Here is a 9,908-nt window from a genome sequence, read left to right on the forward strand (position 1 = left end):
AACTGTCTATTCACGTCTGTGCTTCTGACAAACATGATGAGTTACTATCTGTTTGCTGCTCTGACTCCTCACTTCCAGAACTTCATTTCCTCACTGCCTTCCATTTTTATGTAAGAAAAAAATCTTGCATTAAATCCCGGGTTCTCATGCTATGGTCTGAATATCTACCCCCGACCCCCGCCAAACTCGTGTCAGAATCCTTATACCAAAGTGATGATGTTAGAAGGTGAAGCTTTTGGGAAGTGTTTAGGTCATTAGAGCAGAGCCCTCATGAGTGGTATTAGTGTTCTTACAAAGGAGCTGCCACATAGCTCCCTACCCCCTTCCCCCATGTGAAGATACAGTAAGAATTCTGTGACCTGGAAGAAGGCCCTCACCCAACCATGCTGGCACCTTGATCTTGGACTTCCTAGTCCCCAGAATGGCGAGCCATAGACTTCTGTTGTTTGTAAGCCAGCCGGTACATGGTATTTTGTTATAGCAGCCCTAACAGACTAGAAGATTCTATAACATTAATAGTAGCTCTGTTTTCCTAACTGAACCTGACAGATGTGTCATATAAATAAAGTATCATGATGGCACAGAGGAGAAGATGACAAACTGATTGAATCTTTGTTTCTTTCTAATTTATTGGGCTGCGAGAATTTGAGAAGACTTTGCAAAGCTAGGTCCAGTTATCTTAGAAATTGACTCTGAGTCTCCAAGATTTGAGTGCAGATAGTTGCTTGAGGAGTGTCCTGTCAGAGAGTGAGAAGAGCAAAATTGGACCACGGAGAGCATCAACTGCATTGTAACTGAAGCTGAGATCTCAACACATCCCATAGGAAACTCTTGAGCTGGGATGGACCTTAAGAGAGATCCAATTTGTGGTAACTGGATCAGGTCTTTATACCCTCAGATGGACCAGTCAGGCCCCTAAAGAGTGAGTGCTGTGAGCTATCAGCCACCAACAACCCATCCCATCAGTATAGCGAATGAGCACCTCAGTCCTGGAGGAGAGGCTCTCTGTGACAAACTATATATAGCATCCATTAGAGGTATTAACTGTCAAGATGGCTTTCAAGAATAAATACAAGTTATCCATATAACAAAGATAGGGAGGGAGAGGTAAGAGGTGAAATACTCAAAGTAAATGCATCTCGAAGTGAAACAGCCTGAGGAATTCAGAAAATTTCTAATGGGCCAAAGTATTCATGGAAAGGAAGTAGCTAGAGATGACATATGTTGAGGTCAGCTTATAAAGGTCCCAGCTGACATTTTATTAATTCCTTATTTTACCCTACTGGATTAGCATGATCTTATACCCAAAATGAAGACTTTAAAAGTGTCTGAGGATGGGTAGTAGTGAGGGAGTGAGCAGTAAGCCAATGGTTGGATGGGTGGTGAGTCAATGAGTTAATATATGTTTGGATTGATACGTGAGGAGATAGTGAGTATCTGGTGAGTATGCGGATGGTGTTAAGTAAATGGGCTGATGGATGCCTAAGTGGTTAGTAGATAAGCTGATGGGTAGCAAATGAATGAGTGAATGGGTTATTGAATGTACCATCAGTCATTCAGTTGCTATCTGGTGGCAACCATTCCTCCTCAGATCCTCTGGGAAGCATGGATTATATCTTGGGAAGAAAAAATAGCTAGAAAGGTAAAGTCTTTAGGGAGAGCTAAAGACTTGAACACTAAATATATTGGTAGTTGGGTATGCTCACGGAAGGAATGTCAATTTGCTTCATTCATTTACCACACCTGCCTGACCTCTGTAGGCAATGGAGTCTGTTATCCTTCTTCCATACCTCCTTGAGGTCAGGGGTTATGTCTTCCAGCATTCCCTCCAAAAGCAGACTCTAAGACAGGGACTAGATGTGAGTATTCCATTTTGGGAAGGGATCCCAGATACTCCCAGGAAAGGAATGAGATGCAGAAGGGAAACCAATAAGTAAAGGTTGCTTTTATCAAGCTGCTGCCATTCTGAGTAAGTGAATTTTAATCCCAAGGGGTAACTCTGGGAAACTGTAAAACCATGCTACAGAGGTTTCCTATCTGAAGGGTGAGAGAGTCGGGGTATTTATACATTAACTCTTATCAGTCATTGTTTAAGGGTGGCTGAGTGTGGTGGTGAATGACTTCTTATCACTTTGGAGAATACTCTCAGGTAAAGAGATATAGACACGTGCAGTCGGAAGGCTCACAAGTAGGCTGAAGTTTCAGGAATAGTGGGCGAGAAGCCAACAGCACTTACAGTCTTCTTCGCGGCTGTAGTAAACACCTAGTGGATGGCAAGCCCTCGAGTAAGTATACATAAATGAATGAATAAATGTGAATCAGTGAACAGGAATAAGGTACTCACAGCCTGGTTTCAGCAGGAGACAAGGCAAGCGGAGTATATATGCCAGACAGAATCTCACGCATGTGTGCCTGGTCAGGCAGAGCAACATAACTTCACTCCTCCTTGGGGGCTGCTCCTACAGGAAAATTATTTAATGTTTTCAAATTGCTTTAAAAGAGTCAATTTACTATACAATTGCAACAGTAACAATCATCATAATAATTCTTTGTGCTTAATAATACATTGAAGTAAGTGACAGTAACAATTACACTTTAATGGGCTTAGCTGGCAAAGGAATTTAACTTGGGTAATATTGTAGTACATTATTGTATTTTTTTTTCATCTTATTTCATTTCTTTGTTTTTGACTGAAGATGTCTCCATCACAGTTTTTCCAAAGACCATATTCAGGAGATAAGGTCTGGAGAGGACATGTAACTGTGGTCTTATTTGCATATCATTTATGTCTGCAGGCACCATCTCTTGGCCACTGACTTCTGTGTTCCAAGGCAATTACTGTCCCCCCAAAGGCTGTCATTTCACATTTTTTCTCCATCAGTGGAAATGCCTAGCATTCCCAGAAGCTTTTGTAGTTTTCAAAGTATTTCATAGATGCTCATGTGACTCTTGTGACCACCATGGAAGATGTTCATCTTTAGGTATTGTCCCTGTATAATTCTACAGGGTGGGATGAATGGGGCCATATAACTCAATTACATAAACACATAATTGCACTGTTAATTTAGTGAATATATAATTTTTCAGTTGTTCTTCCAGTTATCTTGTGGGGGAAAAAAAACAGAAAAGATGTCCCCCTGTATTAGATGTGTAGGAACTAGGCTGATTATTACAACCAACAAGTGCACCAAACATGGACTCAAGTGTCCCTCCACTGTGTGGAGGACCAACAGTCTGAAACCCATCACACCCAGTGTAGCCTGGAAAGTCCCAGTAACATCCTTTGTCTTCCAGAAATGTCTCCATAGAATGATAAATCTCACGGTCACCTGAGCTTTAGCTGATTTCTCATGATCACAATTAACTTTTAAATAGGATTTTCCAGGTTGATTCCATTTTGCAAAAGAGAAAACTGAGGTTCAAAGGAATTAAAAGTGACACCTCCAGTATTTGCTCATGGCTAGAACTAGAAGCCAAAGGTATTTTCCTGCCTGGCATACTGCCTTTTCATCCAGGCTGACTCTACCCATTCATCACTCAGCAAACATTTCCCTTCACATCGTCAAGTCAAACTTATCCTTTAGCTCTAGTATCTTCTAGTCTTTGTTCTTACATATATTCTGTTTTAATATGTTTACAATGAGAGCGTAGACAGTTATAATTGGCATCCTCATTCAGCACATTATGACATAATCTGTTAAGATTAGGAGTGCCTTAAACAAGATAGAAGCTTCTTTTTCTCTCAAGTAAGAGGAATCTGGAGGCAGGCAACCTGAACTGTTATGGTGGCTCCACAGACATCAGGGACCCAGGCTCTTGCCCTCCCTCTTCTCTATTTTAGAACTTGGCTTCTATCCCAAAGGCATCTTCTGATCCAAAGGTGGCCACTGATTCTCCAGTTCTCCTCTGAGAAACTGGAAGCAGAAAGAAGAAAGGAGGGAAGGGAAAGGGGTCTACCTCTCAGTGGAGTCAGTTCCTTTAAATTAAATCTCCTGGAAATCTGACCCAGCACTTTATCTCATTGACCAAAACTCAGTTACACAGACACACCAAGCAATTAAGAAAGATTAAAAATGTATCCTTTTTAGTTGAGCTCATTACTGCCCCCAATAAAATTAGGATTTTGTTTCCATAGAATAAGGAGAAAATCAATCAGCTATTTTCACAACAATGCTGCATAAGAAACTAGCCCAAAACTCAATGACTACCAACAAACATTTCTTTCTCATCCACGTGTCTTGCATGAATCAAGCTTCCCAGAATAGTGCCTGATTCTTCCATAAGACATCAGACACAGAAACCTGGCTGTGGGATCTCAAACTGGCAAAGTGGGAAGAGAGACTATAGGGGAAGTGGTCTGCCCTGCTGGAGTTTAGAGGGGAAGACTGCCTGATTCCCATGGTCCTACTAGATGTTCTGTCTAAAGCTGTCTTGGAAACCCAGTTAGGGGCCCACCAAGAAAGAGAAGGCTCAGGGGTACATCAAGAGAGGAAAGGAGATGAGGGGGACTTTCCAGAGATCAGGAAGATATGCATCACATATATCAGCTAAAGGTACACTGAGTGTTGGGTGAGTGGCTCCGGGAATGCAGGAGGAAAAATAGAAATGACCACTGGGGCTGCCATCTTCCAGCCCTCTTCCCCAGACCTTCCTTAACCCTTGACTCTCCCACCAAAAGGTTGTATGCCCAGATCACGGCTCCATAGGTAACCCAATACCTATGCAGGAAATAAAAGTATCAGGAACCCCCCCATACTCTCCAATCACTAAATACCTTACCATATATGGATGTGAGCCCATGCCCTGCCTTGCCAGATAAAAGACCCCCACCGACTCCCTTCCAGTGCGACTTCCCCAACTCCCCTCTCCAGAGGCGCAGAACCTCGCCCAAGAGTCCCACCTCCTCCCGGCATTAGTTTCCCGGCTCCCCTTCTCCTGAGCCCTGAAACTTCACCAGAGATGCCTTTAATAAATCTTCCCTTGCACCTACCTCGCCTGGTGTTGTGTTTACCTCACCTGCGAAACTTTACACTGAGGTTAACAGCAGTGCTACATTGCACCACTGTAAGGATGCCAGTCATGCCGTAGTCCACGGAATTAGCAGTACAAAATGACCTTGGACATCACCCATCACAGTGCATACCACATACAGTTGTCTGAAATGTATCTTCTCCTAACATAACAAAGACATTGTTCCATGTCAATAGGTACAGACCTAACTATTTCTTTTCATCAGTTATCTAATGCCTTATAGTATAGATTTATAATATATTTAATTACATTTCTAGTGATAGACATAGAGTTATTTATTTCCAATTTTTTGCCACTCAAACATTATTGCAAGAAACATTTTTCTCCATACATCTTTTCATTCTTATCTCTTACACAAAAATAAATTCTGGATAGATAAAAACAATCAATGAAATTAAATGTAAAAGAAAAATAAAAGTATTAGAAAACTATAAGATAATGCTTTTATATTTTGGGATATGAACAGGCTTTATAAGTATAACACAGAACCATCCCTGGATAGTTTAATTTATAGATCTTCTGTATAAATAAACATAACACAAAGTCAAAAGACAGACTTGAAGCTAATGTTTGCAATGCACATTACAGACTAATGGCCAAAATACATTTTATTTAGAAAGCTCCTACACGTTGATTTCTAAAATGAATAATTCAATAGAAAAATGAGCAAAGAAGATGAATTGGTAATTCACAAAAGAAGAAATACAAATGTAAAACAAGACACGTGGTATTCCTAGGGAATAAGGAAATGTGAGTTAAAACAACAATAAAATATAATTTTAACAACTTTTCAAAACTTTAAAATATTAATAACTTTTTTGTTGGTGAGAATTTATAAAAGTAAGCACACTCATACTTGCTGGAAATTGGGGGTATTAGTACAATTTTCTCTTCCAGGACAATTTAACACTATCTTCTAAGCTATCACTCAACAATTTTTGTCCTGGGACTCCATCCTAGGGAAATATTCCCGCATGTGTATGGAAATACACAGACACACACACAGAATGATTATTAGAACATTATTTGTAGAAGCAAAAATAAAAATAAAAAACAAATGGAAATGAGCAGACTGGCCATCAGGAAGACAGTACTATGGAATACCCTTAGTTACTAAAATGAATGGTGTAGACCTATATGATCTAACTTGAACAAAAATCCACAATATATTCCTATAGGGGAATAAATGCATTAAAAAACATGTGTGACTTCAATCCATTTATCTAAAAAAGAAAATTTCTTTCTATGTTTTTGCATAACTGTAGAAAACTTCTGGAAAGCTATACTCCAAAGTTACTTCTGTGGGAGAGAGGATTTTGTATTCAGAGAGAACGAATTGTAATTTATATTTCACATACTCAGTTCTTTTTAGTTTGTTTCGACAAGCATATATACTTTTATGATTAAAAAAGTAAATATTTTGGGGTGCCTAGTTGGTGCAGTCACTTAAGTGTCCAATTCTTGGTTTTGACTCTGGTTGTGATCCCAAGGTCATGAGATTGAACCTAGCATCAGGCTCTGCAATCAGCAAGGAATTTGCTTGAGTCTCTCTCTTTCTCCCTCTCCCTCTGCCCTTCCTCCTGCACTCGCTCACATACACACTCTCTCTAAAGTAAATAAATAAATCTTTTTAAAAAAATAACAATCTAGGGGTGCCTGGGTGGTTCAGTGGGTTAAGTGTCTGCCTTCGGCTCAGTCATGGTCTCAGGGTCCTGGAATAGAGTCCCACATTGGGCTCTCTGCTCAGCAGGGAGCCTGCTTCCCTCTCTCCCTCTGCCTGCCTCTCTGCCTACTTGTGATCTCTCTCTCTGTGTCAAGTAAATAAATAAAATCTTTAAAAAAAAATAACAATATAAAGAAATGATATTTTTAAAAAGATTTTATTTATTTATTTGACAGACAGAGATCACAAGTAGGCAGAGAGATGGGCAGAGAAGTGGGGAGGTGGGGGAGAAGCAGACTTTCACTGAGCAGAGAGCCCGATGTGGTGCTGCTCGATCCCAGGACCCTGGGATCATGACCTGAGCCGAAGGCAGAGGCTTTAACCCACTGAGCCACCCAGGTGCCCCAAGAAATGATTTGTATGATTTTGTATTTGACTCTTACAGTCCTAAGCAGAAGAGGTTTTCTGCAGGATGAGCTGTGGTGTGCTGGTGAATTAGTTGGGTCGGGGGCCAGAGGTGGAGAGAGTAAGGAAGAGAGCCCTAATTTGTAGTGTTTGTCAATATCCATTGTATAGCTATTCCCAGTGTGTTTAATTTCAAGTGGCTCACAAAATTCCTGAATATTTAACATAATGGGTATTTAACAAATCAATTTTTTGAAGTCCGGCATTGAACAGAACTGAACTGCCAAGGCTCTGAATAAATAAGCAAGATAAAGTCAGAATTCTGCTCATGGGATGGAAATATCTCTGCTGGCTGGGGCAGGTCTCAGCCTGGTTCATTCATAGTATATCCATGCCTCTCCCCAGCTCACCACTGAGAATTCACCATTCAAGTGTTCTTAGGCTGGTGTGGTTTCATTACAGTTTTGCAAGGTCAATTTACTTCACCAATTCTCTAAATGAAGCTTCACTCTTTAGAAGTAGGTCGGGTGGCAAAAGTAAATCCTGCCAGAAAGGGTTCTGTATTCATTTCAAGCCCAGGTATCTCCAAGCCACGGAATTCTGCAGATGGCACACAGAGGGAGAGAATCTGGGTAGACTTTTAGCCTTTACAAATATATTTCCCCAAGTGGGAAGGCACAAGAGCTGTGCAGAGTCCCATTTCCACGTGCTTCTCTACACTGCAACAATTAACAAGGCACCTGGCAATTTACCCAGCTGAGGATTGAGAAGAACGCCTGCCCCCTATTTGTTCACCACTTAATGGCATAAGAATCAGAGCAATATCATATCAGAAAATAAGGGTGGTGATGACCAGGCCCACTACTAGCCTTTGCAGAGACCATGAAACCTACCTCCCTTCTCTTCTTACCTCAGGATCCATCCTGCACATTAACAGCTCACCTCCAAATGTGTACAAAGTGGACCCACCATCACCCCCACCCGAAGCAGTGACCGTTCAGCCATTCTTTAGAACCAGGGATGCTAAGTGACCTGTCCTCTGTAAGAAGAATCTAGGGAAGAAGTTCTGCAGGCACTTGGAAATAGACTAAGGCCATTTGGGACAGACATTTCAGGGACCTGGCTATTCAGAGAACAATCTAGAAACAGGGCCAGGACTCTGAAGTACTGGTAATAGGAACAGTATATGGAACTAAGGGAAGAGCTCACCCACTCTTGGTCAATAAGGGAAGACTTCCTAGAGGAGAGGAGCCTAACCTGAGCCTTGACATATGCATAAAGTTTAGCCAATCAGAACACAGGATAGGGGACTCCAGGTGGAGAAACAGTGTGTGACAGGACCTCAAGAGCTGAAAATTACTCACAAGAGCCAATGTTACATTGTTTATGAGGGTCTGCCCCTTTGTCACCCCTCAACCCCAAAAGTTAAGAATAGAGATTGGCAATTTAGTTGGATGCACTCACAGAAGAGTGATTTCTCTAAATGGAGCCCAAATTCTGATGCAAGGGATCTTGACTCTATTTGCCATGCTGACCAGCCATTTAACAGGAGCTTCTCAATCTTGCCCCAACCCATCCCGATCCCTTTCCTCTTCCCCGCCTCCCTCCTCCACAGTTCACTACTCTCATTCAGAGATGTAGTGGAGACAGACAAGACTGCAAAAGGAATTAGTGCCAAGGTGTTAACTGGGGTAATGAGTTAGCAGATAATCTATTTGCATTTTTATGGGGCCCTTGGAGGCCTTAATTTAACTTGAAAGTGTGATTAAGGAAGGAATTTTCAGAATAGAGCAGTGCCTTCTTATCTGCAGGGGTTATGTTCGAAAACCCCCAGTGGATGCCTGAAACCGTAGATAGTACTGAATCCTATATATATATATATATACTATGTATTCTCCTATGCATACATACCTATGATAAAGTTTAATTTGTAATTTGTAAATTAGACATACCAAGTGATTAACAATTAATAAGAAATTGGAACAATTATAACAATTTACAATAATAAAATTTAATGTGAATATGGATTCTCTCTCTCTCCAAATACCTTATTGTGCCATATTCCCACTTCTTGTGATGATGTGGGATGATAAAGTACCTATGCGATGAGACTAAGTCAGGGGCATGACATAGGCACTGTGACATAGCATTAGACTGCTACTGACTTTGTAACCATGTGTCAAACGGAAGATCATATGCTTCCCTTTCCATAAAGCCAGAGAGCAACTATTTTAGGCGTCACTGGCCATGGGGTCTCTGCTGCAAATACTCAGCTCCACTACTGTAGAGCGAAAGCAGCCATTGACAAAAGCAATTGGATGCAAGAATGAGTGAAGGAGTGTGTATCTGTGTTCCAATAAAACTTTATTTACAAAACAGGCAGCAGTCTGGACTCTGCTCTTCCCTGCTATGTTTTAATTTGCTCTCCTTTCCTCTTTCCCCTTCATTTAGAGACCATAGCTCTGCTTCTCAGGTGAAATATTACAAATAGCCCTTGGAATTCTGCCAAGGGGAATTATCACTGATTGCCACAACTGACTTTTGTAAGTCAAATACTTGTGGTCAGATGGGACTTACCACAATATCTAGATATCTTTTGTCCATGTTTGCCTACTTATTTCTGAAGGGCAATCACATATATTATTTTATACCTAAGTCCTCATTCCTACCACTACCACTTGGTGAAGACAGCATAGCTTAGCAGTTAAAAAAAAAAAAAGATCAGAGGCTCCGGGATTAGACAAGCATGGGTGCATTAGTTGGGATAGGCAAGTTATGCTACAGTAGCAAATAAACCCCTAAATTTCAA

The sequence above is a fragment of the Mustela putorius genome, unplaced genomic scaffold (assembly GCF_011764305.1).
Source record: "Mustela putorius furo isolate JIRA1106 unplaced genomic scaffold, ASM1176430v1.1 tig00003834_pilon_pilon_pilon, whole genome shotgun sequence".
Classification (NCBI taxonomy): Eukaryota; Metazoa; Chordata; class Mammalia; order Carnivora; family Mustelidae; genus Mustela; species Mustela putorius.